General features: G+C 41.6%; 1 protein-coding gene across 4 annotated transcripts in view; it reads right to left on the reverse strand.

Annotated features, from left to right (window-relative positions):
• LOC140690350 (trafficking protein particle complex subunit 9-like) overlaps window positions 1-22,638 on the reverse strand; it is an 83,430-nt gene that overhangs the window by 50,682 nt on the left and 10,110 nt on the right. The window contains exons 1-2 of one of the 4 annotated variants that reach the window (XR_012065608.1): window positions 13,025-13,196; window positions 10,304-10,528 (exon numbers count right to left, since the gene is read on the reverse strand). The exons of 1 other annotated variant lie outside the window; for it this stretch is intronic. The gene's annotated coding sequence lies outside the window, so the exon portion shown is untranslated. Of the gene's footprint in view, window positions 1-3,607; window positions 3,729-10,303; window positions 10,529-10,815; window positions 11,086-13,024; window positions 13,197-22,638 lie in introns of those variants that run through there. 2 more of the 4 variants (XR_012065607.1, XR_012065609.1) reach the window with 2 other exon arrangements.

Genomic DNA, 22,638 nt, shown 5'->3' on the forward strand with positions numbered 1-22,638 from the left:
GATTGCAGCCCAGCCTCTCAGCCACTCACAGTGGTGCCCTCTGAGTGGACTCAAATAAGAAACAACAGGATACTGGCCCTAGACAGCTAGGTGCTTGTCAAATGTGTGGATTCAAAGACCCAAATGATTGCTTTATCCCATACATGGCTAAGCACTAAACACTTGAACTTGAGATACCTGGCTTTCTTTAGATAACAAGCAATCTTTTATTGTTCCAACTACCTGGTCTTTGTTGTAAAGCTCCTATGTAATCCTAGCTTCTCCCCTACTCTTGGGAGCAGTCTCTCAGAGTGTTCTGAGAGGCGGTCATCCTGGCTCGAGTCCTCCCGACAAATAAAACATAACTCTTAAATTTTAGGCTGCATGTTTATTTCAATCAAGTCCCAGAATAGACACAAATCGTCAATTCTGTAAAGGGACACACAGGAACCAAAAGCGTGTATTAGTCACGAAAATCTACGGCTCCCTCTTTCTTCCTGTCATTATACAATCCCACCAGAACTCATTATTTTGCTGTTTGCTCATCTGGGAACAAAACTCAGACAAGAGTCAACTCTGCAGAGTGCCCTGCTGGGGAGAACCCCCCGCAGAAGCAGGGCTGGCTGCCTGCCCTCCCGCACGCTCTGCTGACCCCTAGTGTCCACCGAGGAGACCAGGCCAACAGAGCTGTTCCCAACAGCTGCAAAGCCTCACATATTAAATAAAAACATTTTATTTTATACGCTGTGTTACGTATATACCCATCTCTGAAAACAGCTTTGCCAGAAGCCCAAATCTTCAGCATTAATCTGCGAAGACAATTCCGGTCCCCAAGGGAAAACAAGTCTTAAGATGATGCTAAGGCCTCCAAAGACCTCTCCACGACCATCAGCCAAACTGCCTGTAGGTCTGCTGCTGCAGGCGGCTGCATGTCTGTTTTTAAAGCAACTCCTTTTGCCCTCGGGTGCTACAGTTTCCTTCTATGCCCTCCCATCTCAGGGTAAGAGCAGCCACTGCAGAACCTTGCAGGGCAGCACTGACAAGACAGGACACAGAGGATCAGAGCTAAACTAAGCCTTCTGATGACACGAGCTTGTCACTGTGTCATCTTTAGAGATGAAGATATATATAGAGAGAGGTAGGGTAATATTGCTCAAAGTCACACAGATAATAAGTGACAAAGTCTATAACTCTGCTCCTCCCTCCAGCGTGACGCCCCAGCTGGGACGCCCACAGAGTTCTCTCATGCCTGCCTGAACAGTCCTTTATTGTCACTCATGACTCACCACAGGGTCTGTACCTAGCCTGCCTTTTCAGCATGTTTTCCCTCCAGTCTCTTAGAAACAAGGCTGCTCGGGCCACTGTATGACTTCCGTCTCCCCGAAACCTCTGTTCTCTGGCTGGTCTTGCCTGTGCATCCGGCCTCCTGCTCAGAGGCTCTTCCCCCCTGCAGGAGGACGTTTCTACTCTCTGCAGGGACACCCCTTCAGGGGAGCCCTCTTCTCGCCATCAGCACGGCAGGTGTCCCAGGCCACACCCCGACCTGCCCCATTAGGACTGGGGGTGCCCAGGTCTGCTAGTCAGACCAGCAGACTCAGAGCCAGGGATTATGCCCGGGTCACCCTGCAAACCTACTGCCCGCCTCACAGCCCCCAGCCAGCAGGTCACCTGGAAGTCACAGTAGGTGCTCCACCCAATCCAGAAGCCTCTTCATTTGCCAGCACCGCTGATGACTGGTCTCCAATCTTTGGTCATTTTCGCACAAAACAGCACCATCTACTGTGAAGCGGGTGGTTTTCGCTTCTGCGCACCATCCTTACTGGAAATGTTATGGGAAACCAAAACGCCTTTTTCTCAACACTTTTCTGATGACACCCTCCCACCCACAATAATCTCATGCTCAAGAGCTTTGGATCCACGTGATTTTGTTTCCCTTACGCTAAGTGGCTCAAAACACTGCGGGATTTTTTCTCTTTTGAGGGTATTTGTACTCAGTTTCTCGCCTTTAATCTGTTTTTGTCTCTCTCTTCAGTATCCCTAGGAGTTGCCACCTCTTACTCCCTTCAGCAGCCTCCCTCCCAACAACTAGTCTAGGAAATCAGCTGTGATGAGGGGCCCGGGGTCCGTCACAGAAGATGCAACTAAGACAGAGAGGCTACATAATTTGCCGAAGAAATCAGCTTCAACCCCCAACAGTGTGTGTCACGTCTCTGTTTAATTCTTATGCTAAGAAAGTTAACGTTTTGTAGATTATGTTTATAAACAGATGAAGTATGAAAATACATACAATGACACACATCAACACTAAGATGTTCACTAACTCCACTATTTTGTTTCTATTAAAAAATTAAAAACTCCTGCAGTCAATATAGCAAATTGTTACTGGGTTTTAAATCCAGAATATAGATGGGTTAAGTGTGTCATTACTCATACTTATTTGTATGTTCACAAGACAAAAAGGTTTGAAAGCCTCTCTCCCCCCCACCGACACACTACGGGCTCTCACCTGAGCTCCAAGGCCACACATCTAACAGCCTTTCACTTTACCCACAGCTGAAATCATCAGATTTCCCCCAGAGCTCCCGCTGCAGCTTTCCCTCCTCAGAGCACAGCAGGACCATCATTTACCTCATTAATCCACCCAGAAACCTGGGCCTTACTCCATCCTACCTTCACAGACAGCATTCATCCTTTCCTTTTTACCATCAAAACATGCCTTCAATCTGTTCGCTTTTACCCAGTGACCGTCCCACTGCTCAAGAGGAAGCCACCAACACTGCCCACCTGGACTCACGAGTCTCCAAAGTGGCCCCTCAGCCGCTCTCCCCTAATTGAGACAAATGGGATTGTGTCACTCCCAACCTTTTTGGACACTTTTCAAACCCACTGTTCTTAGAAGAAACTCCAATTTCTTCACCTGGTGAAGGTCTTTGCAATCAAACTGTCAGCTCAGGGAGGGCAGGACCCGCCGTCTCCCCTCGGCCCCACCCTCTGGCAGAGCATCATCTTGGGAGGACCTGCTGAGCTACACCAGCCTGTGTTCTAAACCTGGTCTTGAGTTCTTAGGAAACTGCTTCACTTATCCATACAAATCCAAGGTAGATTAGAAAGATTTTAGTTATTGAGTGAGACTATTGATTTGGGGATTTTGCACTAGCAACCTGCAAGGACATGTTCTAATGATTCTGTCTTCTTACAACAACACCCAGATTTAAGTAGTATTTGTGGAATGTCTTCAGAGTAAAAGGGACTGTACTTTTACAGTTTATGTATTGTAACATGAACAACCCTGACAGGGTCACAAATGGAACCGCTTCACAAGTGACAGAAGACAGGTGAGAGGCATATAGCAACAGTTCACAAAGAAGGTATGAGTAAAGTTGTTTCTCCAACCCCCGAAAAATTTCCTCCAAGAACCGAAAACTCTGAATTTTGAAAGTAAAATACTATCATATAAAGAAATAAAATAAATAATCCTCTTCATCAGGGTGTTAAGATCTGACTGCAGAGTTTTCAGCAGGCCATACTGAATCCTAGCACAGAAAAATCTGATGGACTAGTGGTGAGTAAGTTCCAGGAAAACGGCAGCAATTCCTCCACTTGTAAGAGGACACACACTCAATTATTGAAGGTGATTGTAAACCACATGCTGAAGAAATTCAGAAGATTCAGGCACCGCTTCTAGATGGTGATGACACGGAAGGACGGCTTGGATGCATGCTTCTAACTGAGTCACCGGCATTCTTACACTGCAGGGGGAAAAGGAGGCCCTCAGCCAAGAGCAGAGATTTTCCTGTCATGCCTCCCAGGCCATGCCTCGGGGACTCAGTGTCCTGTATCCGTCCGGCCCCAGGCAAGGACCCGCAGCGTGGCCCACCCAAGCAGGAGGGGCACTGTGCTTGAGAAAGCCCATCCCCCATGGGGGCAAGAGGGGCTGGTGGGGTTGTGTGAACCCATAAATGCTCATAGAAATACACCTGCATACATTCAAGTGATAAAATTAAGGGTAGCAGGCTATTTAACAAAATTTCAATTGTCAGTTTTAATGTTACCATTCCTTTTCTCTTGCCCCCTGCACTCTGAGACAGGCTTACGCTCTCTCACACCTGCAGCTCTGATGCAATAGTTGTGAAATCATTTTACTTTGCTGCAAGTGTCTTTGCTCCCCGTGTCGCTGTGACTGTCGTCTCTTAACACAGTCAGGTGTCTTCCTGGATCTCTCCCTGATTTCCTTCCTCCTGCTTCTCAGATCCTGAGATAAAGAACAGGTGAAGGCACATGACTAGAAAAGGCACTGTGGACTTGACCAAAGTCCTCAGTGACCCCCTAGGTGAGTGCTGCCCTTACCTTCGATTCTCAAGGTTCTGCCCAGGGTGACATCCAGACCGGAGAGAGTCTTGGGCCCATTTAAAAGCTGTGTGGCTTGGGTGCGGGAAAAAGTGCAGGAGCTGGTTCTGTAGCCGGGCCCCTCCCCACCTCTGCTCATCTCTTACCCGAGGCCCCGCTGCCAAGCCCCCAGGCTCCCTGAACTTCTGTCCTTCTCTTCTACTCTACTCCAAGCCCTTTTCCTCTTCCTTTATTCCCTGATTATCCCCAGCTGGAGTGATTTTTCCATCAGAGTATCTGAAAAAATTTTCTGCAGCTGAAAAAGAGGTCTGACGAGGTCAATGCACCTATGCTGGTTCCTGAAGAGAGCCCCTGTTTAGGGGCACTCTCACCAACAGTCACGGGACATCAGACATGTTGCAGGGTCGGCCACCCCCAACAAGAGTTTGCTGTGACACCAAGGAATGCACAGCATCCCTGTCACAAAGGTGTATTTGACACACTCATCCGTTATTAAGAAGCAAAAGTAAAAAAAATTTGCTCATGTTTCTTACTAAAATTATTTATGAGGTAGAAAAAGAGATTGCAATACAAAAGAACAAATTTGACTCCATGTTAGATGTGTTCAATTATTTTTAAACCTGTACCCTGTTTTCTAGGCTCAGACTTGATATCTCTGCACCTTTTGTAAAAGAAAGTTGCCTTTAGCTTGAAATATCCAGGCTAGGCTATTGTCCGGGCTCTGATCTTTAAGGATGTTAGCTCTTCTACACTTATGTAGAGATGGCAAGTTGCAAAATAGAGAATAACCTTTGTTTTATTTTGGAGGGTTTACGGGGGCACCATAATTTGACCGACATGGACAGCTGCAAGTACACAGGATTACAAGGAGAAACAATTTGTACAGCAAGAAGTTTGCAACAACCAACCACATCCCCAGCGCTTTTTAGTATAAAAGGAGACTGAATTCTGACTTGGGGTAGAGAGTTCTCCTGGATATCAGTATGCCATTTTCTGGGTATGCCAGCTTTTCAAATAAAGTCACTATTCCTTACTCCAACATCTCATCTCCCGATTTATTGGCCTGTCATGCAGCAAGCAGAACGAGTTTGGACTTGGTAACAAAATGACTGCATTAGAGGTAGTATGTCTCCACTGTTTCCTCATTTCCAGTATGTCACAGCCTATCAATTTTATATGCTGTTTAACAACACAACCAAAATACCTATTATACGGAATTGATTCCACGGAAATAAAATTATTTCTACTCCTTCAAAACTTTTTTCTTTTCTATTTTATTTTGTTTTGCTTATTGAAAAGAAAATTCAAATCATTTATTTCACGTATTTTTATAGCTACATATTGTAAATACTACAAAGATATTTAAATTGCAATAAAAATTGTCCGTATATTAGTATAAAGATATATACACAATCAATGCAGATTAGGAAAGGAGTGGATATTTACTGAATATCCACTGCACATCCAGTCTTTTACAAGCATATCCTGGAATATAAGCTCTGTTATTCATGGGCCCCCCACCCCCATTCTCACTGCCAAGACCCTTAGTAATCAACTACCAAGGCATAAGCATAGAACAACGCGATCATTATTTTAGGTATAAATGAGGGAATTAGCTCATTCAATTCTAGAACAGAAACCTTAAAATAAATACTGAACTTATTTACAGATAAAGACAATTGGACACAAAGAAGTACAGCTTCTCCCCCCAAGTCACAAAGATAATAACTAGTAAAGGCAAGATATGAACTCATCTGCCTGATTCTAAAAACTAACGTGGAAATCCCATTCGACTCTGGAGGGTCCAGCAGCACAGCCTATCACCCTATCTTTGTTCAGATCTAGCTTTAGACAACCTGAGACAGCACACCATTTCTATGGAACTCGAGGGCAAATGATAACAAAAAGGATTGTATATTCAGTAGTTACTTAGGTCTCATTTATATAAAGTGTCAGCAGGTCAGCAGAAAACTCTGGAAAATATGAGTGGGTCCAGAGTTTTTGCTGATAAGAAACTCAATCTATCAGGATAGAGTGACCTTCCCATGAGAGGTCTCATGAACATAAACTAAAGGCAGCTGAGCAATGAAAAGTAGCAAGACCATGGAACTCAAGAAACAACGATCCCTGCCATCCCCTTCCCAGTTGCCTCCTCACCCTTGTGGACAAGATGGCAGAAGACCCAGGTTCTTGTCCAAGTTACACCAACATGGATTCTCACCCATAAAATGTTACGACTCTATGCTGCCTTAAGCCTTTTCCAACTCAAATATGATGACACCAATATCTCAGAAGGATGTCTATGTCTCCACTTTCTCTCTTCTATTAGGAGACTATATCTATGTCCAAAAAGCAGAAATCCAATTAAAAGCACCATGCACAAAGCCTGGTGAAAGTCTACATAACAGACTTTGTCCTCACGCTCAGTGAATGAAAACTCATAAAAAGTGGTCCTTCTCCCTCTGCAAGTGGGAGGTAGCCTGATTGTGTGTTTGTGTGTGTGTGTGTGCGCGCGCGCGCATGTGTGTGTGTAAATCAAATACAATGTATTCTGGGATGTGTACAGATTTTTTTATGTTACTCTCATTTCATGAGGATGAGACAACCTTTAAAGTAATTTGAATCTAGTGTTCTGAGAGAGTCTCAGGCTGTTTTGGTGGAGGAGGGGAAAGGGGAAAGTAAAGGAGGAAAGAAGTAAATGAAGCAAAGGAGTAAGAATACTGCTAAGGAAAGGCAAGACATTAATTTTGTTCCTACTTGCATCACACACAAATTAGGGACCAACTTTCCCCCATGTCTTGTCAAGCACTGAGTTGTAGAAGAAGAGGCGACAGCCCATTTCTCACTGAGCTTGTGACTGTACGTGGCATCTTATAGACATAAATTATTTACCCTGATCAAACACTCTAGCAGCAGGCCGTAATTCTCCTATTTTGAGAGACAGGAAAACAAGAATTGAAAGAGGGTATATAACTTGACAAAAGTCAGAGGACCAGTAAACTAAAGAGGATGATTTCAAACTCAGATCTGAATGTAGAGTCTGATCTTCCCACTCCCATGTTTCGAAAATCCTTAACACAGGCTCCCCAGCTCCTCTGCATTGATCCTGGCACCAAGCATTTCCCATGGCGATGGTCTCCACTTCACACAGACACAGCGTTCTGTGCAGCCAATAACCTCCAATCGACCTTGATAATCTACCTGCCACGCCCACCAGTCTTCACCATACAGGCAGGAAAGCTGGCTTTTAAGTGCATCCAAAGCCATCCCTGGTTTATCCTGGACTCTTCAGCGGCTTTTCCAGTGTAAAGGCAGCCATGAAAGTGCTCACAGTTTGTACATGAGCCACACTACCTCTCTCCATCTGTCTCCCCACCTATACTACTTAGCTATGACCATTTTGAGAATATTACAAATTTTTAAAAACAGAAAAGAAAGGATTCTGTAACAAGTATTTAATACTTACAAGTTTAAATGAGAAGTTACAAAGTGAGTATTCACAAACCGAATCTGCCTTCCTAGGTGTCAGTTTTAACAGTTAAAAAACATAAGAGCAAAAAATTCTCACTTACAAAATTAACAAAAACATCAACAATAATATGGAATAAACTCAAAAACAATGCCCATGTTGTACATGCAGAAAGTACAGGAATGTACTGAGGGGTGAAGTAAGAGGTGTGAATGTAGAGACATCAACATATTGTATGGAGGAAAGCAGTTTTGTAAAGATGTACGTTCTCCTAAAGATAATTCAAAACTTACTAAATAATCCCATGACAACGCTTATCTGTTTTTTTTTTTAACTAGAATAAAGTAGTTTAGAATTCTTCAGGAATAATAAAGTCATAATACTAGCCAAGAAAATTAGGGATGGAAAAAAAATCAAAAAAATTGTGCTGTCAGATATTAAATAAGTTTTTACAATATGTAAGATATAGTGCTGGAGTAAGAACGTAAGATTGACAGAAATTAACCGCGTTCTCAAAAAGAGACTCTAGTGTACATAAGTATTTTTTACAGGTGGGATTTCAAATCAAAGAGCAAAGTATGAATTCAATAATTGTCTTGGGACAATTAGAGAATCCCCTGGAAAAAACAAATTCTATTCCAGTCATTATGACAACAAGAAAAATTCCAGATAGTGATGTAAATATTAGAAAGTACTAGTAACAGCAAATACAATCCTTTGCTCATATTAATTCAACTTCTCCTCAGTATAACAAGTACCATTATCATCTCCAACTTACAGATTAAAAATATCTACACAAGAGCTTTATAACATTATAAGAAAGTATTTCTAAGAATAATATCAAGGATAAAACCCAAAAAGAAGACAATTACTACCTAAAGATTAGTTTGGGCCACAATAAAAATGAACCTACTGAACAAAATGAAAGGCTAGAAATTACAAGATAAAGCTCTGTGATACATGTTGATGAAGACATGGGGTTAATGTTCATAACAAACAAAGAGCTGTCACAAAGCAACAAGAAGCTCCCTCACTTAAATGTGTGCAAAGGACAAAAGGGATCATTCACTTTTTAAAAGTCAAATGGCTAATGAGTGAAAAATGCTTAATACATCACTGGCGATCAAGTGCAAACTAAAACAATGAAAAAGCAATTTTGCTCATCATATTGGCAAATATTTTTAAAAGATATTCTAGCTAGTGTCCATCTTTGAGAGAACAAACTGTGAGCGATCTTTTTGGAGGACGACATGTCAATGGATATGTAAACTCTGAAAAACTTTTGTACACACAGACTGATCTCCACTTTTAGGAATCATTTCATTTAGAAAAAAATCAGTTCAAAAAGATGTACTCATCAGAGCATTTACACAGCACTGTTTACAATGGTGAGAAGAAAAGCTGAAGTGAAATCATATCCAGCAATAGAGAATTGGTTACATAAGTTATTCTACATCATTACATTCCCCACTGGAGAAGGAATTCCTAGTCAATTGAAAGGGCCTGTGATGCATGTAATTGTCACATCCAGGGACTAAATTTCCAGAAACCTTAACTAAAGGAATACTTATACAAGATCACAGGAATGTTTGTACAAGAAGGATGCCAGTCAAACACCCTTTCTGACAGTGGAAGATGGAGAAAACTTAAGTGTCCACCATCAAGACAATGATGTGGTAAATCACGGCGAGCTTTCGGCACTAAAGTTCTGGTGTTTCGGCGTGGTCCAAGGCCTTGTCCACAGTACTCTCCCACGAAAGGTGTCCTTGCACAAGAGACCAAACCTGCACATCAGGAGACCCCTCCACTCTATCTGAAAGGACCGGATGAGTCTGGAGGGGGAGGACGTCTATGAAATACCCCTGAGTGAATAAAGCGAGCTGCAGAAAACATATAGTATGGTCTTATTTTTCAATAAAGCATATATATACACACACATATACATAGATTTCTCATATACGTGTATGTATGTATGTGTATATATATATGACATTGGCATAAAGGTCATGAAATATATTCACCACATTGTCAGCAGTTTTTACTCTCAGGAAAAAAGGGGAAGGGATGTAGGGGCCTTTCGGTAGAACCACAGTTCTCTTTTCAGTATTTCAGTTACATATACATGGAATTTAAAAGTTTATTTAGTTCGAAGTAAAATGGACGATGCCTCCACAAGACAGAATGCTATACTGGTCATTAAAAATCATACCATGGGAGACAGAATATTGTAGAAAAACGTGTAATAAGCCGAATGGAAAATGGACGTCTCCACACAGTTAACAGGCACAGAGTGCTTGCTCGTTTTTATGACAGAGGTAATACACACTGATGAAAAGAACAGAAAAAAGATATTAAAGTGTTAATTATAATCTCTGAGTAGTGGAACTAGGATAGACACTTTTGCCCCTTTTTTCAGACTTTTATATTAAATACACATTATTTTTCATCTGAAAAAAGCATTTTTAGACGTCTAGTACCACACATAGAAAAAAATACACGAGTACTTACAGAAACAAATAACTAGGAGACACCGTAGCAACGTCACACATTGTAGAACGGGCGATCCTGAATAACACCACACAGTTACATAAGGACCCACAAAGTGAGAGCACCTGCTGTAACAGGGCGTGGCCCCCTTCTATTTGTCAGTTGTGTCTTCAGGGCTGAGGCAGTTCTCAGCACGGCCAGTGTCAGTGCTGGTGTCTGGATGGATGCCACTGAAGGTGAGGGCACCTGCAAGCCGAGAGGAAGAACAGAAATCATCCTCTGCTTTTTCTGTCTTGTTTCTTTGTTACTTTTAAAGAGAAGCGTAAATAAGATAAACTGAATCTTCCCTACTGAAATTTCAGTAATGAAACCGTTTTTAAAGTGTTCACAACTTATATTCTGCCTATGACTGTCTTTTCAACAAAGCATCATATTTATTAAATGTTAATTAACTCAGTTAATTAACTACCTGTTGAAACCTATTAAAGAACATGAAATGCACTATGTAAAACTACCACGCCTGTGGTGACTACCTTATTTGTCTTGACGGCAGTGCAGTCAGCCCCCACCATCCCGTGGCCCTGAGCTCCTGATGCTGGAAAGAGATCACGCTGCCGCCTCAGATGGAGAGAAAAGGTGAAAGCATTTTCTGAAATCTACAGCACTGATAAAACATGACTGACAAATCCCAGGTTCCTTTGACGCTATCATTTTCTGTTTCTGGCCAACACCCGTCAATGAGCAGAATCACCCTATTCCCGAGCCATGGGACTCACGTGGGAAGCAATTTTGGAGAAATTTCCAGGAATAGAATGTAACCAACTATACATAGAACTCTGAAAAAGAAAAGATGCAATACTCTGATTTTGGAAGACACCCAAAATATTCTCCTAAACATTAGTAGCTGGAAAGGCTGGGCTTCTCCTAAGCCACTTATTTATTTCACAGCCAGTGAGCATCTCCCACAAATCCTGCTTCACTGTGTATGCTGGGAGCCACAGGCATACTGCTGCTGTCGATCTTATCAGTCACAAGGCAGAGGAGTGTTTCTCACTCCTGCAACCCTCACACAGGCTCACCTCCTAACCTCACTGTCTGAACTTGACCCCATTTTCTCACCTGTTTATTTGGTATCTGTTCTTCTGTAAGCTGCTTGAAATGCTATTTGGAACAAGTCAGAAGAATGAGTGGGTAGATAAATGGACAGATGGACAACTGAGAGATTGGAAGACAAACAGAGAGACTCCAAGAAAAGGGGAACAAAGAAAATTTCCTATTGCAAAACCCTCTTCTAGTCAGGGAAGAAAACCACCACTGAGAAATGTGAAGAGGCAGGTAGCTTAGGACTGTTTCCTGGATTCCATGAAAAGTCACACCAAGAGATGAGAGGGTAGAACTATAAATAATAAAAGAAAAAGAACATGCATGCTTGAAAAATATATCTACACTATGTACTTTCTAAAGAATAGATTCAAATCAGCACGGCCCAATAACACAATCCTTGTGTATTTACAGAAGTGAGAACCCCATCTCCAAACCACAAGGCATCCCTTTGGAGCACTGAGAGTCTACACGGGGCAGTCATAAAGCTGTCACCGCAAAAGCTATGTGATCCTGCAAATAGGAGGAACGAGCAGCTGTGCTCGGGCTGCCCACGCACTTCATTTACACCCCACAGCACCTCTACGGGTGAGGGACGCCTAGGGAGCCCAGTCTCTGCAGGACAGAAAACTAGTCCTGGAGAGGCTAAGCCGACCTACCAGTTCTCCATCTCACATGACTGGTCACTCCAGAGCAGGGCTTGAACTCGGACCCACGTTTTTAACCACAGTACTACCGAGCTTTATGTGCTTTTTATGTGTATAATACATTTGTTTCTGGCATGAAAGTGTATTTAATAAATGATTGGTTGTCTTGTCTATCTCATTAGCACAAAATCTTAATACTGTTGAATTTTACTCTTTTCCCCTGGAGAAAGGAACTGAAAGAGTGGTGGTCAGAATGAGGTGGGGCTCCATTCTTTATCTGTTACCTCATCTCATCCAAGTCCCCAAACAGGGAGAAGGAGCAAATGTTCTCTTCATCTTTTAAAGAGAGAGCTCCACTGATGGTGACTTACTCAACTCCAAAACCAAGTCTGGGGGAAGGGCACATGCAGCAACGAAAGCAGTATCACCTGTAGGAAGGCGAAAAGAGCTCAGGGGATGGCTCAGGGTTCAGCCTAATTTAATTTCAATCGATAAAAGAATAACACAATCTAAAAATACTAGCATGCAATGGATTTTCTCTTTCTTGATATCTAGCAAGTTTCCACAGCCCACATGTAACATTATCATGAAATAGTGAAAGGTAGAGTCCACAGACAAGGAAAATCAATGCCACAGGCAGGCTGAAACCCAGGCTGGAGGAAAGGAAGATAAAGGGCATAGTTAAGAAGAGGGGAAAGTCTGGGAAAAAGAAATCATCACAAGGACTCTCAAGCATCATCCAACAATCATAAAATCATTCATTCAAGACAGAGTTATTTAGGTCCTATTTTGTGCAAGATTTTACAGCGGGCAAAGAAAGACCGCAGCATAAATGGTGTCAGCAAGTGGCGGGGCTATAATACAATTCGAATCCCGGTACCTTGCACACTTGTCCTTAGTGTAAATGCAAAAAAATAAAGTAAAATAATACTATGTAAACTCTACGCAATCTTGAAAAAAAATAAATAAGACCTAAATAGCTGGACAGACATACCACGCAGATTCCTGGATCAGATGACAGCGCTCTTGGGATGGCAGTGCTCCCCAGAGCGATCCTTATACCCAACGTGTTCTCGATCACAATCCCAGCGGGCTCCTCTGCAGTAACTGACTAGCTGCTGCTACAATTCAAATGGGAATTCGAGGGTCTCAGTAATCAGAACGTACTTGAAAAAGAAGAACAAAGTGAGAGGACTTGTAATTCTCAATTTCAAACCTTACAACTGTATCTCCAGGTGAGATTAGGGGCCATTTTTAAGTTATTACTGTGTTTATCCTTATTTTCTAAATTCTGTACAATGAATATACCTGTTAGAATAAGAAAAATTTAAAGTAAGGTATCTTTTAAAGCATGCACAACGATTCATTCATTGGGAAGAAAATTATTTTAACTATAAAGAGGTAAGCAAATATCTAGTGAAAAAGGACAACTTAAAAACAAGTGTGCATTTACAATTTTCATAAATTGAAAACTGAAAAGCACAAACACATCAAGTTTCTAGGGAGACTGGTGAAATACATTAACAGTTATTTTCAAAAATTCTAATTGAACAATGAAAACTCAAAGGGAAAATCCTGATTGACAGCCAACTGCAAACACGTGGATAGCAAAGGCCTAGAAATCACAGTTCCTTTAAATCTGCTACTAACTCAAAAGGAGAGGAGATTCCTCACTGAGGGGACAGTGGAATCCCTCGCATAAGACAGGATACACAGTACAAACGGCACAAGATACGGGGGTGATTTTCTTAGAAGAATTCTAAAGTTACAAAATTGCCAAAAAACTATATAAACACTGACAGACAGATTAAAACACACAGTCATGTATATTACATATAAACATATGAAGTCTGCTCCCATGTTGCATAGGAATACAATCATATTTGTTCAATAATGGGCACTGATTAATTTATCCCAGGTAGAATATTTCAACTAAAACAAATAATCAATATAACACTCATTTTGTCAAATCTACTTGATAAGTTACTCTGCTATGTAACCATATATCTAAGATATATCTAAAATCAGTGAAAAAGATCTTTGTATGGTATTTGAATTCTTCTCAAAATTCCAAGCTTAATTTTAAAATAGATCTGAGCAGTATTTCTATATTATCTTTTCCCTTGTGAAATGAACAACAGAGTCTGTTGTCAAAATTCTGTCCTACAATGATTCATGAGCACTGTATCCTCAGAAAACTGCTAGACAGCAAGGCACGATCCAGACACTGTGACCAAACAAATGAAACACAAGGAAGACAGTGACCCTATTCTGGAGAGCTTATATTATGTGCCAACACAGGGGTTTATATTTGATTGGTTTGATTGGGTAGCAAAATAAAATCAATCAAGTACTTTCTTCTTTGAGCATTCTGTAAGTCATGACTGTTTTTAGTTTCATGAGCAGGAAAGACTTAAGCATGACTTGATTAGGTCAACTAGCAACAATCATCACTGGAGAGTGAGTAATAAAGAAGTTAACTGACAGCAATGCTTCTGCCTACATGAGACCTAAAATAAATCTACACTGATATCTGAAAGGAAAATGAGGAGATGAGGTTCCCAATGAGAAAAGAAACTAACAAGGAATCAGAAAAGAAAGACATTTTCATTAACGATTCCAGGCAGTAGTGGAGCATGGTGGTGAAGAGCACAGATGCTGGGGACAAACATGAGGGTCTGAACTCCCACAGCACTTGGTAGCTGTGACACTGATATGTCAGTGAAATTCTCCGCATCTCAGTCTTCTATCCATAGACTGGGGACAACAACAGCACCCGTCTCCTAGAACGGTCCTACGAATTAAGTTATTTTATATATACAAGTTTAAATAAAATACCTCAGATTTTAAGTAATACCCCAAAAACACAAGGAACAAAGAAAACAGAGATAATTTGGAGTTCATCAAAATTTAGAACTTTGCTTCAAAGGGCACCATCCAGAAAGTGAAAAAACAACAGAGAGGAGAAAATTTTTTCAAATCATTTATCTGATTAAGAATTTGTATCTCCAAATTAAAAGAAAAACAAACCTACAACTCAACAATAAAAAGGCAACTCAATTAAAAGAAGGATAAAGGATCCGAAAAGGTATTTTTCTAGGAAAATATACAAATGGTCAATAAGCACAATGAAACGATGTTCAATATCATTAGCTGTAATGGAAATCAAGTCAAAACCACTAGGAGAAACCGCTTCACACTCACTACAATGGGTTATAATCAAAAAAACTGTAAAAAGCACTAATGAGAACACAGAGGAAGCGGAGCACGCAGCCCTTTCTGGTGAGGACGTAACACAGCGTGGCCACTTTGGAAAACGTCCTGGCACGTCCTCAGAGATTTGAACATTTGGTTTATGAAAGACCCAGCATTTCTGCTCTCTGGTCACACACGTAAGAGAAGTGAAAACAAATGTCCACATAAAAACTTCTAAAGAAATATTCACGGCGCCATTACTCATCACAGCCAAAAAGCAGAAACAACACAAATGACTATCACCTGATGAATGGGTAAACAGTGGGGCCCATGTAGTCAGTAGAATATAATTCAGCAATAGCAAAGCATAGAGTACTGACCCAGGCCACAACGTGGACAAACATTGAAAACGTTACCCAGTGTGAAAGAAGTCAGTCACAATAGACGGTTCCATTTACATGAAATGACTCATTTTACATGAAATGTCCAGCACAGGTAAATCCACAGAGAGAGAAGAGTGGCTGCCTGGGGCTGGGGGAAGATGGGGAAGTTGGGAATGACTGCTTGTGCATGCTTGGGCTTCCTGTTGGGAGATGAAAATGTTCTAAGATTGACTGGGATGCACAATTCTGGGCATAGAGTAAAAACCACTGGTGAATTGTATTAAAACTGTTAAGGACAAAAGCACCTCGGGCCAGTACCTTCAAATAGTAAATGCAAATTGCTAACTTTTATTAGAGGAAGAAGAAACTGCCCTCAGCATGAAAGCAGGAGATCAGCAAATGGGGATTAACTGAAATTGGACAAGAGCATTTCATTTGAAACAGTTGCTGAGTGTACACGAAATATTCAGAAATAGGAAAATCAGCTTGACATCACGAAGAAGCATTCTGCTTCAAATGCAGATCAAGGATTTGGCAATTCCAGCTGCTACAAATGACAGAGAAGAAACCTGGTTTTAAAAACAAGCACCAGAGCCAACAATGAGATGGTGGTGAGGAAAACAGGCGGCCAGATATCTGGAAAAGTTTTCTACAAATAATTACTTCACTGAAAATTAAAAAAAAAAAAATGACAGTGATGCAATGCTGTGCTGGCCTCACGTGAATGGACTTCCTCCGGTGCTCGACAGTTCTGTAACCCCGAATGCGAGACTCAGGAGAATCAGCATGGCTCCTGGGAGTCCCCAAGTGACTGCCCACCAGCACGCTGACCACCATCACATCTGCCAGTGTTGTATTGTAGAGAAGAGATCAACTTCTAAAAAGCCCAGGAAATGTTGACAAGTGAAGAAAAGATTGCGGTCAGTCCTGGGACAGAGGCCCTGAGAGCAGAGGCCAGAAGGCTGCAGGTGAACTGGAGTGGCCCTGGGGCAGGAAAGGACCATGGAGGAGCAGATCTTAATCCTCTACTCTCACTCCCTCAGGTAGGAGAGATAAAGTCTGCATCCTTCTCACATGGAACTGTGGGTTCCGGCGGGCAGGAGTCTTACCTAAAGGGAATGATTACTCAAGACTCTGTGAGAAAAGCCGAGAAAGCGAGAGGTATTAGGGAGCCAACTCTACGAGCCTCTCAATTGCTCCCATATTTATTGTGTATAATCAAAGGAAAAATTCATTAACAGCTCTGTGATAGTAAGCAGGAACTTGGGGAAAGAAGGGATGAGACAGAGATTGTTGAATCCACAATGAGTAAAAAGGCTTAGTGTATCTTTAGGGAAGTCATGGGGTGAGGGGAATAAGGTACAGTTTTTAGATATGTGAATTACAAAGCAGACCACCAGACCAGCTGGGTCCTTGTTTTGGGGATAATAGACTATCTAACTGCACACTAACCCAGAGTTTATAGCTGAGGGCCAGGGTCATTGCTTTTCAATGAGCAGAGTGCTATCTAAAACCTCAATTATGAAAGCAAAGCATTGTCTCTGCTTTTTAAGGAAAGGAGAAAGGAGTGAGAATGCACAGGCACTTGCCTGCAAAGCAGATACTAAGCATATATTTTTCTTCTTAAATTTGACAGGCGGCTGGGGTCTGTTAAAATTTGTTAACATAATCATGGGCTCCCACATGGAACCATTATGGAGGACAACCTAGGGTGACAAATCCTGGCTCTGGGCCTTTTCCTGCCAACTTCAGCCACTCTAGCAGGGTCTAGTCACATCCCTGAATAACGATCCTACAGAACCACACGCACTCTTAATTCCTGGTGCTTGAAATTTAATTTTAGCTCTACACAACTTAAAGTAGAAAAGTTTCATAAGAAAAAGGTATTATATTCACTTTATATCTCATCATAGGACTGATTTTTCTGATTCCTCTAAGCTGCTTCTTCTTGGTAATGCACCTAATTCTGCAGGTGAATTCAGTACTTTCCTTTAGGCATAACTAGCCTGTTTGGTCTCGTTAACTTCTATTGGTCAAATACCGATACACTTCATTGATATCATTGTTCATCAATTTCAGCTGGGAGTAGAGGGAGTATCACTTTGTTCCTCAGCCAACCCTCAACTCTTTATCATCAGCAACTCAGGCCTCCGGAAAACAGAAAAAAAGCATTTGTTTCCCTTCTACACTTTCAAGAAACCCAACAGGATACATCAGCCTGGAGAAAGACTTCATCACAAATGTTAAAACAAAAATCTATAAACCTGAAGCAACTGCATCTCCGAATCATGACACACAATGACATGAGAGTATGGGTGTCAGGCACAAAGCATGCATGAGCCTGACCACCTCATTTCTATTTTTCAAAGGAATGAAGGTTTTCCTATTTTTTATTATCACTCTGTCATTGTTTCTGATTAAGCCAAAAACTAGTTTATGAAATAATTAAGCACTGCAACAAAAGATTTTTGTTGTATCAATGACAGAAGGCATTCAGAGGGGTTAGGAAAACCCACCTCTCTAAAAAATGCAAAATTTCCTCCCCTGTGAAGAACACATATACAAAATGCAACAGAGAATTCAGACTCTTGTGGAGAGGAGCAAAAGCCACAGAAACAAAGCAAAGTCATTACTATGAGTCAATTCAAAATTCACTGGACAATCATGTTCAATGCATTCAATGAAATTTAAGGGCACACTGCAAACCATTCACTTAATGATCTGCAGGCTAGAGGAAGAATTTCTCTCTTTAACAGACAACAGTAATCAATAGGGTGCCCCACCAAACAAGGACCAAAGAACAATCAGGTTTTTAACAGTTCTGATAAATCAGCATGTTCTAAAGATCAAAATCCAGAAATTTTAAACATTCATTCACACCACAATGAAACAAGCACTTAAAAAAACAAAAAAAAACCCGCAGAAACTAAGCACATAAATCATGTACCTGGATAAATGTGAACATCATGCACTGCTTGAAGAAAGAACAGGCTATAGCCTTTTACTTGAAAAAAAAAACTACATTTAAAGTTAAATGCTAAAATACATTTCATCATTCATGTTGCCTTGAAAAATCTGAGGCACTTGTCTCTAATCAGAAAAGCAATTCTATGTAATAGTATGTTACAATTCAGTGTCAGTTTGCTTTAGAAGAAAAGAGAAAAGAAAAGCTACTGTTTCTCATATCCTGCATTAAGTGTGAAGTGCCTCCCTGCCTTTCTCCTCCCATTTTCTAAGCTCACGCTCCCCAACCCTTCTGAAACAAGTATTAGAATGACTTATTCCCACCAATATGCCAAATGACAAAAGAATATCAATTTATTTGTGTAAATATATGCCTACATCTTAAAGTAGAGGAGAAATATATCAGAAGTCTATATGGAACTTCTTTCTACCTTCCTGAAATCACACACACAAACGTTCACACAGACACAGACATATTCCCCCTGGATTACTGGGCACTTCACAAGCTTAGGACCTAAAACTTTTACAAGATAACTTTGTAGTTAGTTTAAAATACAAAACTGTCAGCTTTTGAAAGCCTAGATCATCTGCTAAACCATCCAAATATCAAAGAGACCCAATTAGCCTTCTCTGTAGAATATAATTTCCCATGATGGCAAAACAGACCATAAGAATTACTGGATCCAAGTCTCATGTTTATCACTAGCTATGATCGTTCTTCAGCATATTAACAGATTCAGAATTGTATGTCCCAACAAAATTTATTCTTATTGAAATAGCATACGTGTTCAATTGCCTATACAGAGACTAGGTCCCATGATGGTGTTTAAGAGCTATTTTGTTTATTGCAATATTTATTTTTAAGTGCAGAGAAGGAGGGCGGGTGTTGCTCAGTTGAAGACCACCTGCTTAGCATGCACAATGTCCTGGCTTCAGTCCCCAGTACCTCCAAAAAAATAAATAAAAATAAGTGCATATTTAAAAATAAAAGTTAAGGTATAAAAAAATGCAGACTAAAATCACTGCAATCTAGGACCCACAATTACAATAAAAAACAAGTGTTTCTATCAAATATTGACTATATGCCAATCACAGACACAATCACAAATCACACCTGACAACCATCACGTGTGATTCTCAGCAACCCTACTAAGTAGACACGGATGAGGAACCCGGCTCTGCGGATGAGGAGACGGAGCTCGGAGGAGCCGGGGACACTGACCGTCCTGCTCCCCGTGACACCGCGTCAGCCCAGGGCAAGCGCTGACGGAGCTGCTCTGAGGGGACACCCAGCTGCATGGAACCTTGGGGCACTGACGGCTCCCAGAAAACACTAAAAATTGTTCAGTGAGAAACCAGCTCAAATATATTACACTGTGCCACATCCTTTAAACAGGGAAAATGACTGAGACCTTTTTGATGCCTCCGTGTCCTTTCTGCCATCATCAGTTACGTGCCCTCTCAGCGCGACCAGTCATGAACTGGACCCCATATGAAGTGCACTCAGATGGAAGAGCTTTTAAAGCTGTTTTATGAAGTTTGTAAGACTCTGTCTATCCCTCACACGGGCGGTCAACCATCACTTCTCACCGGTGTGGACGTACAACCTTAAATCACTCCTTTCTGCTTTTTAAAATCCCTTCATCTAATCCAGACTTTTCAACAGCAAAGTAGCAGCTCAACCACAGACACTGGACAGTTTTTCACCAAATGGATTCGGACAGCCCATCTGAATACCTGGAAGCCCTTTTCTTCTATTAAACCCACTTCCAGGTACTTCATCAATTTATGATTGGTGGACTCGGCCTCTGACTGGCCTACTCAGAGAGCTCCCAACCTCACATCCGGGTGTGGGAGCGGGCCCTGCTGTTGGGGGAAATCAGTGAGGAAGGCAGAAATCCTCCAGCCAGGTCTGCACGGCTAAATTTGCCACAACGTGCTCAGAAATTATACCGTCAGCACCCCTGGGCTCCGATGGAGTGGTTTCACATTAACCAAACTTATGACACACTGATGCAAGAAAACCAGAAACTTAAATTATTAATGTAACAGAAGACGTGAATCTATGAACCAGACTGAAATATTAGAGTTCAACCATGAGTACATTTTCTCCTCCATGGCCCAATCACGGGCAGGCAGTCACATGGCAAGCATGGATAGAAACAGAGCAGGAAGGGTTTCTAGATTAACTCAATGGACAAAATTTCTGTTATACGAACAGATCTACTGCCCAGAAGACAAAGAATGCCAATCACGGTGCACTCTCCGTGGACAGTCGCCGAGACACGACTATGAGCACCTGTGTAACTCTCCTTTCCCTGTCCTTTCTGGGCTAACTGATGCACAGTGGTATAAAGATTCAGGGATGCTGATAACAATAAACACCCAAAGCCCATCTCTGGGAGTCTCAAAACAAGACAACCAGGGTTTAAATACCAGCTCTGCCACTTACTAGTTCTGTGATTTTGCCAACTTACTTACCCTCTGTGTGCCTCAATTTCCACACTGTAAAACTGGGATAACAATCAAACCTTCCTTACTCGCTTGTTGAGAAGATTGAAGAATTCATTTCTGTAAAATTCTCAGAAAAGAATGTAGCACATTTTGGGTGTTCAACAAATGTCAACTTAATAGGAAAGTGATTTACAAGTCTCTTTTCTAATCATCTTATGTGTTTACTGGCTAGTCTAAGTCCTTAAAAAAAATCCTTATTTCTCCTTTTATAAACTCTTGGGTAGCACATTTCTCTTCCATCCCACCACCTGGTTAAACCGAGGAAGGGGATGCCTCCTAACCACTCCTCTGGGCCATGGAGAGTGCTTCTCCCTTCACAACCCTGGCCCCTGGCCCACAATTAGCCCTCCTCACACTAACAGAGTGAGGTGTGAGTCCGGGGAGACAAGCAGGGCATTTGAAACCCTTCCTTTCACTCCAGTGTTGATCACCATTGGGAAGCACCTGGGATGCTCACCTCCATGGCAGGTCAGCCCTGTGCATGAAGGGGCAGGTCCCCTCAAGGGAAGGCTCGCTGTGGCCCAGAGCTACATGGGACAGTGTGAGTCTCCACTTCTGGGACACAATATCATGACACGCATTTTTCCACAGCCCTGAAGTTCATGGAGAACGTGGCTTCATCAGTAACAAAGAAGACATTTATCGCCTGTCTACCCTTTTCTTTCATCTCTCAGTTGGCTGCTGGAAACAACATGTGTATAAGTATTGCATCCCCTTAAGCCCCAACATATATGAAGTAACAAATAATTCTGTGGCTTAACGTTGGTTCAGGGCGACTGTGTAACAGTTCTTACTCTGCTGATGCTTAATTATGGGTTTGGGAACTATGGAACCTCCTCAAGTATCTCTCATCATAAAACCATCTTTTCTTATTTTCCTGTTTCTTAGTAATTGCCAAAGACTCTCAAATGATGGCTTCACACAAAACAGCAGCTAAAGTTTTTGAGCCCTCTTGACATACCCACTGTGGTAAACATTTTACATAATTTCTAATTCTCATAATTCTACGAAGCAGATACGAATGTCCCCATGTCACAGATGAGGGAAAAACTCAAAACGAACTGACTCAGGTTCAAGTGGCTCAGTGGCAGCGCGTGCACGCAAACCCAAGTCAAATCACTACACCCCTTCGTATATGTACCAAATCTCCTACCACCAATTAACACACAGCGGCGGAGTCAGTACTCAGGGAACTCAATACGCTTTTCAGCTTTAAGGTGCTCCAGAGGCCGCTTCTAGCTGTTTTATAAAATCCCGGCTCACTGGTTTCTAACACTGGAAGAAAAGTCCGATTTTGTCACTGTTTGCACAGCAAGTCTGAAATGTTCACAACGAGATGATAGAATAAAACTAAAATATAAGCAGAATAATTTTTCCAGGTAGACAGACATAATGGACATTGGGCTATTCTGAAGCATTAAGCAAAGAAATTAAAATAACGTTGTTTAAGCCTTCCGTTACAAACAGGAAAGTTAAGACTGTAAGAAGGTGCAACAGCGCCACCTATGGGTAAAAAGACCTTCCAGGTTGCTGGGAAACATGCAGCACAAAA

The sequence above is a fragment of the Vicugna pacos genome, chromosome 30 (genome assembly GCF_048564905.1).
Source record: "Vicugna pacos chromosome 30, VicPac4, whole genome shotgun sequence".
NCBI classification, from domain to species: Eukaryota; Metazoa; Chordata; class Mammalia; order Artiodactyla; family Camelidae; genus Vicugna; species Vicugna pacos.